This window comes from Orycteropus afer, unplaced genomic scaffold (assembly GCF_000298275.1).
Source record: "Orycteropus afer afer isolate SDZICR_OR568_19922 unplaced genomic scaffold, OryAfe1.0 scaffold00189, whole genome shotgun sequence".
Classification (NCBI taxonomy): Eukaryota; Metazoa; Chordata; class Mammalia; order Tubulidentata; family Orycteropodidae; genus Orycteropus; species Orycteropus afer.
The window spans coordinates 3,482,997-3,491,214 of NW_006921776.1; positions in this window are offsets into that span (position 1 = coordinate 3,482,997).

Below are 8,218 nucleotides of genomic sequence, written 5' to 3' on the forward strand. Positions count from 1 at the left end.
AAAAAAAAAAAAAAAAAGAATAAATAAAATGGAGTCAAGGAAGCAAAAGAGGGAAAAATCATTTAGGAGAAGAGGAAGATAAATCAACAAAGAAATATTTGGGTTCCTACTCAAAAGAAAGTAACTCTCTTCAGTCTTGCACAAACTCTCATCTATAGGGTGGCCTGTGGACTATTATGTTCCCTTCAGGGAGAAAAAGAAGGAAATGTCTAGTGCCTGAATGCAAGTTGCCCTCTGCCAGGACTCTATTCCTTTACTTAGTAATTGTTAATCAGTCTGTGCATCAAATTTTACAGGGAAGCTTTTTGTGTCCTATCCTCTAGTCCTATTGAATCTGAACATTAGGTTGTGAAGCTCAGAACTCTGTATTTAGAAACCCCCAGATCATTATTTTACCAGGTGCAGTTCTTGTTTGAGAACTAGTCTTCCAGTTTATGCCAATACTGAGTAATTAATTACATGGTTCTGATGACATGTCACCCAAATCCTAAGGCCTCTTATCCTGAAAGTATTGCCTAGGACAGATGGGCAGAAATAAGTTCTTTTGCCAAGGACCTAAGAAACTATATTTACCTGAAGCACTTTTTCCATTCACAGCTCCAAAAAAGCTTATTTTCAGAAAAAGGAAATAGATAACTAGGACACAAAATTTTTCTCTTTTTCTGCTTCTCTCTTTTCTGCCATTATAGTCAGTCACTCAACACATCAATTAAGCATATTCACAGAGTATTTCACCAGACAGAAACCTGGTCACAAATCACTAACTGAACATTCCACTTCCCTCATCTACTCAACTTTTTCATCCTACGAGGCTGGTTGAAAAGTGGGGAACCTTCTTCTATAATAAAGCTTCTGAGTTAAAATTACTTTATGGAAAGATATAACCCAAAAGAGGTATATCAGATGAAGGGAGGGAGGATGTTGAATAGAAAAAGAAAACTATAGTGTCCCCAAGGAGTCTATGAATAAGGTTTGAATACCATAAGATGGAACCTTCCATCAGATTTCTGTTCAATTTAATTATAGTCTAAGATGTGCACATGTGAAATTAATATTCAGGATCCTAGTGATTTAAAAAGCAGCTATAGGCCACCATTTAAATTCATAGACTGTAATCCATCTTGTCCCATGAAACGACGAAGTACAATATGATATCAGTGCTCAGATTTCTGGAGAGAGAAAGCAAATGGCCCTGTTTTTAAAAGAGAATGTAACTTGAATACAAACAGGGGGGGAATTATGTTAAATATCAAGGGGGAACTACAAAGCTTCCATATTTTTAGTTTCAAACAAAGTAGAAATCCTTACTTAGCTTTTTCAGTCTATTAGGAATGTCACTGTACATATGGTCCAATATCATATTCTTAAAACATTCTCTGAGCCCCAGGTTATGCTCATGTCTATCAAGTCTTTGCTTGGTCAGAAGTAAAGCTACTAAATGACGGATGAGATCTAGACTAGCTGCGAAGATAACACTACATACCTGTAGGGCACTCTTCCTCATGGTTGCTCATAAATACTTTGCAGGGACATATGTGCCACAGCAATGAGAGGAAAGGTTGTCCTTCCCAACCTGGTCCAAAGTATCTCAGTAGCTGCTTTCAATAAATGTCCAGCACAGGCTACATATTTCCCGCATCCAACAAATCTCTGTGTAGAGTCATATCACATCCTCCTGGAACTTTCTCGGTCCTCTGTTTTGGATACTTTTTTGTGGCATCCCTCAATTGTCTCCTCTCCATATTCCTCTGTTGCCATCAAAAGGAAGTAGATTGGCATAGTAGGAAGATTTCAGGGTTTGAACTCAAGTCTAGACTTCAGTACGAACTAAAGTCTTGGGACCTCGAGAATGTTACATAGCTACACTGGCCTTTTTTTTTTTTTTTTTAAACTTGAAGTAGTGCCTAAGGCACTTGACTGCTTACCAAAAGCCTGGCCATTCAAACCTACCATCCACTCCTCAGAAGGAAGGTTGGGTAATCTACTTCTATACTGATACCACCTCGGAAACACAAGGAGGGGTCGCTATGGGCCAGGTTCGACTTGATGGCACATAACAACAACAACAACAACATGGAAATATAGATGCATTTTACATACAGGATCATGAGCATTAAGTGAAAAAACAGATAAAATATCTACTACTTGATCTATCATATAAGACGAGGTTTAGTAAATCTTACTTCCTGCTATTCCCATGAAATGTACTGCAACATTAACAAACAATATCAATGGCACAACAATGTTGTGGTGTGCTGATAGTCCCCATCAGGGCAGTTGCCCGGCACTCAGCCACGTTGCTTCTGTTGGCCAGGCAAAACCTTCACCCTCTCAAGCCTCATCTCAGACATTTTGCCCTCACTCACTACCATGTTCCGCTCACACTAGCCCTCCCTAAGATGGAAAATTCTAGGCTTCTTTTACCAGGTTTTTGCTTATACCTTTTCCCTGGTTCTCCACAGGATTGTCCTTTCTATTTTGATCTCATTTGAAATATCACTTCCTTAAAGAAAGTTTTTTTGACCACTCCTATCTAAAAAAAAGCCCTTCCTTTTATTTTTTATTGTTTTGCTTTCCTAACACATACCACCATCTGTAATGATCTTATATATTTGGTTGTGTAATATAACCTCCCTGTGGATCATTGTGTCTTTTTTTTTTTTTTTTTTATCACTTGTGTATAGGAAAGTGGTTAGCTCCTACAAGATGTGCAATAAATACACTATTTGTTGAATAAATGATTGAATGAACAATTTTTGTCATTTCACTTCTGCCTCAATTTTAAAGAACTCTTCCAGCTGCATTCCAATTAGATAAGGCACGAAAGGAAGGAAAAGACAGCTTGATTCTCTTCTCACCTTTGAAGAGGGTATACCAAAAAGATATTGTGAAAAAGTTAATGAAATATTGGTACTGTGACTGTCTCTTAATGGATGCTGTCTTGGGCTAAGTCCTCTAGAGAAGCAAAACCAGTAAAGCTTAGAGAGAGAGAGAAATATACTTCAGGGAAGTTGCTCACACAGTTGTAGATGCTGCAAAGTCTCAAGTTAGTGGATCAAACGTGAAGCTGAAAGTTTTTCCTGACTCACTCACAGAGCTGCAGGGGCTAATGAATGCAAGATCAGCAGACAATATAGTAGGCTACTGACTTCAGTGGCTGACAAACCCAAATCATCAAGTAAATGGCAAATTGTTGGCTGACTGACTGCAGAGGCAAAAATTCAAAGATCAGTAGGCAATATGGCAAGCCACCCTCTGAAAAACGGATGATGATAAGCTAGATGTAGGATCCAGATCCAACAGACAGTTCAAGAATTTTTACATGATGTCCATATATATATTGGAAGTAAGCCACACCCCTGAGGAAACTCCCTTTTAACTGATTGGCTGCTCACAGCATATCCCACCATGGAGGTGACTACCTTACATCAGATCTCATTATGGGAATGACCACACCACAGCTGCTTAAACCACTCAGAATCATGGTCCAGCTAAGCTGACACACAGCCTTAAGTATCACAGATGCTCAATAAATATTAATAAAGGAAAAATAACCTCAATGCTATAGGACTAAATAGTTCCTTCATTCCCTTTGCCTTGGTTCCTTCAATTGTAAAATAGAGAAACTAATGATTTCTACATCATTTCTGTTATAAGAATTAAATCAAATGAGTTTATACATGTAAAGTGCTTAAAATAGAACAGAGTCAGGCTAAATATGGGATTTCCAGAATTATTCATGGATTTTTACTTTAGTCTACAAAGACAAGTTAATATCAACTAATTCTTCTTACTGAGATAGAGAGATATAGAGCATTTGTTTGTTTGTTTGTTTGTTTGTTTTCTACAGCTTTGCTCAACAGAACCTTACTGTGATTCACAAGATTAAAGGAAACTCTACATTTCCTATTAGGGGAGAATTAGTGTAACTTGATACTGACATTACCTGACAAGATGAAAATGTTGTACAACTAAATTCATGGAGAGATTATATCCTCAAAAAATTTTAGAAGAAACTGTATTTTCACTAACAACATGTGACTATCAAAAAGTTATTTTAAATCCATGCTGACCACTCTGATCAGAGATAACAAAACATTTAAGGATCTTCTGGTCAAATGGACACCAAACCTTTGTTGGATAAAAGCCATGCCAATTGGATTTATGGTAATACCTAAGTCAGCAAGTCTTTGGATTTGTCCATTATACTTTCTACAATGTATTATCACAGATCTTGAATAAAGATTAATTTCAGGACTGCATATAACTTGTAAGATTTTTTTATATGATTCTACTACAAATGCAGAGTTTTGAACTGACAATAAACTCAATGTGCCTGTTTATAAAGATAAAAAGTCAAAAAAAAAAAAAAATCCATGTTAGTAGAAAACTAAAAATAGCAAATAGTCCCGTATTTATATCTCAGTAGTCAGAATACAAATAAACATCCTTGGTGAAAACACATCAGTGCTTCCAATTAAGGCAATATAATTGCATGCTTTGAAGTGGAACAATGGAAAAATCTGACAATCCATTGTATTAATAGGAGACACAGACTTTAGAGACATATAAAAAATAACATTTAATCTTTGTAAGGCATCTGTTTCTATATACTTTTTGCATAACATTTATGTATTGTGTGTAAACACACACATTAGATAGATAAATAGATAGCTGGATAGATAAACATATGTTAAAGAGCTAGATGAAATCTGGTACAACCCACTAATTCACTTTACTAAGCCATTTCACCATTACTGCTGCAAGTTCTATTGTCTTCTACAATGTCATTGTTTTCAAGAGATTGTAGAAAAGCCTTACACATTTATACTCAGGCAATTAATTTACTTACCTGACACATATTTCAAATGACTGGATCTGAGGGTAGAGGACAAAGTGTCAAATGAACTAGAGAGTGATGTAAAAGCTGAGAGCAACTCTTTTTATCCTATGTGCATATTCAAGCATTTTATTTCATTTATAAAATACAGTACACTATATAAACATTGAGAAAAACATAACAAGTTAGCTAATAAATTTTTGTAAACAACTATAGAGAGCACACAGTAGTTTTCCAAATTCTTTATGAGATTACATAGACTATTATTTAGTGATTAGCTACCAAATGTCACTGTTGCTTTTCTTTGCTCTCTAAAACAAACTGAACAAACCTAACCATTATTTCCAAATTTCTTTCTTAAGAATTTTCGTTTCTGGGCCACTGAAACCAAATCAGACACTAAAACGGTATCTGATTTTATAAGAATTAAACAAAATTACTACTTACATTTCCTTACAGACTTTACAAAATTACTACTTACATTTCCTTACAGACTTTACATTAATAAGAAAACTAGATTTTCTTACGTTAACCAACTGGGTGATCAATAATTAAACATTTCAGTATTGATGATTGTAAGTGGCACTATGCTTTATAGAACTTAAGAAAGACAATTGCAAGATGGAGGATAGGCCAATGGTTACATAATATAGGAAAGAAGCAGTGTCATTAGAACATTTTTTTCTAGATCCAGAAATCAGACAGTATTAGAAGACAGTGAAGAATCAATCACTAATCGTCTTGCACGCATCACAAATATCAGCTACAATTAAGGCAATCTTATTTTAATTCCAATCTCTCAACCTCTGTCACAGTCATAGCAAATTTTTCTACTTTTTTCTTTCACATAAAAAAAAAATCCTCACACATTTTTTAAAAATTTTTATTGCGATTTGGCTGACAGTTTACAGAGCAAATTCACTTTCCATACATCAGTTGACATACACTTTGTCTTATGACATTGACTACATTTTCCCACAATGCAATGGCTCCCCTCCCACTTCATCCTATCTTGCAATTGTCTTGACTTCCTCACTATTTATAAGTTCTGTATCTACACAATTTTTCCCTCTTTTTGTTCTGTAGATTTCCTCATTTGCCAATTGGTGTCTCTGGCTTCCTGTTTACAGTCCTTTTACTTTGGATTCTTCTATAAGTGGGTCTTCTATCAAGTGTGTTAATCATTAGTTGTTGTTTGCTGTTGCTTGTTCTCTGTCCAAAGGACTCCCTTTAGCATCTCCTGTAAGGTTGGTCTGGCTTTAAAAAAATTCCCTTAATTTCTGCTTATCTGTAAATGTCCTAATTTCACCATCATATTTGAAAGACAATTTTGCTGGGTAGGAGCTCTGGTGGTGTAGTCCTCATGAATCTTAGGCTTTCTTCATTTTGTTTTGATCTTTTTTCTGATTGCTCCCTTTCCAACGAAATATTTAGGTATTTGTTTTCAATCTCACTAATTCTGTTTTCCATCAATTCAATTTTACTCCTTTATCCATTCAATGTGTTGTCCATTTCTGAAAATTTAGTATTAATCTTCTGGATTTCTATCCATAAATTTCGTATCATTTTAATTTTTCATTTATCTTGTCATTTTGTTCCTTTATTGTCTTCTGAAATTGTTCTAGGGTTTTTTGTGTGTTTTCCCTAATGTTATCAGTGTTACCTTGATCTGTCTCTCAGTCCTTTTAAGGGACCTAAATATAATTCTTTTGAATTCCTTATCAGAGGGATCAAATGCTGCTTCTTCTTCGGGGATGTGTTCTGGTCCCTTCTTACTACTACTTTATCTTACTTCTTTGTGTGGACTTTGATGGTCTGTTGTCTCTGAGACATTGTGATGCTGTTTTATCTATTTTTAATTTGTGATTGTATGTTGGAGTAATTTGCCCAAGATTTTTGTTTTCTTTGTTTTGTTTAGATGTATCTGAGTGAGCAGATTACTGTGTTCCTCTGTGTTCTAATTGGCAGCACTTATCCATTCACCACCTGTCTCCTGGTGTGTATGATAGAGAATGAGATTGGGTGCACAGATCTCTGATGGCTGTTTGTGAAAAGCAACTAAGGGTAAGTCAGACTCATATTTGCTTACCATGTATCATTGGCCAGTTGGTTAAGAAGCAAGCAGTAGCCCTCATTCAGCAGGTAGTGCTGCTGGACGTGAAGGTATGGTTGGGTTGTACATGCACGGTTGCTGTCGCCCATTCAGTTAGACCAAAAAAAACAATGACAATAATAATAATAAACACCAAAAAAGTTCAAATGAGGACAAAAAACACACACTACTTAAACACATGGGATCAATCACCAGAAAGAAAGAAAAAACAAACAAAAAGCAGAAAGGCAATAAATTAGATGAAATATTTAAAGAAATACTTTTAAAAGACAAAAGAAATATAAATAGGAAAAAAAAAAAAGACCCACAATATCTCAGGAGGCAGGAATAAAGGAAAAGAGCTAGAGCAAGAGAATAATGAAGAAAAAAAATGGGTAAAATGCAAAAGAAAAACAAAGGATGAGAAGAACCACACAAAAGACAAAAAAGGGAGCTGGTGAAAGGGAAGAGAAAAAAGCCAAAACTAGAGCCTACAAAGAGAAAAAGAAAGAAGAAAAATAAAAAGAAAGAAGAAAAAAAAGAACAGTTTAAAAACAAATCTGGGGGCAGAGCAGGGCACTCATTCTCTGTTAGAGCACACAGATTGACATGGAATCCTTCTGGTCCAGAAGGTGGATGGAGGTAAGCAATGGCCACACCTCCATTCACCAAGAGGGTGTGGGGTATAAGAGTAACAAGGGGAATATCACACCTTTGCAGTCATTAGCCTGCAGTAAGTCCCTGCTGTGCTCAGCAAGCAGAGTTTATTCTTAGGTCCCTAGAATCTGACTGAGAATGCTGTCACTTTAAATATCCAAAATGGCCACACCACTTGTAAACATTTAAAATGGCTGCACCCTCCAGACAGCCAAAAGTCCACAGCTCACTTTGCCTCTTTTGTATTTCCCTTTGTAGTCATCAGCCACCAGTGCAGTTGTGCATGCAACCGTTGACAAGCAGGGCCAATTTTTAGGTTAATTTTCAGGTCCTAACAATATTCAAACTCACCGTGCTATCAGAATAGCTAACAGTCTGTAGCACTGTTTGTCTCCTTATTCACTGTTTCCATTCAGGTCCTTCTACCAGTTGGTGTTTAATCCACTTTTCATCTTCCCTTTCAAAGCTCAGGGCTCCAGGATTATCTTCTTTATCTGTGTCAATTGGTTTCTCTTTTCTTTGGTGAAGAGGGTCTGTGTAGCTTGTCTGCTTATTCCACCATCTCTCCAGAAGCTCCAGGTTGAAGCACCTTTCTATAATATAAAATGTTACATGAAATTGATTTATTC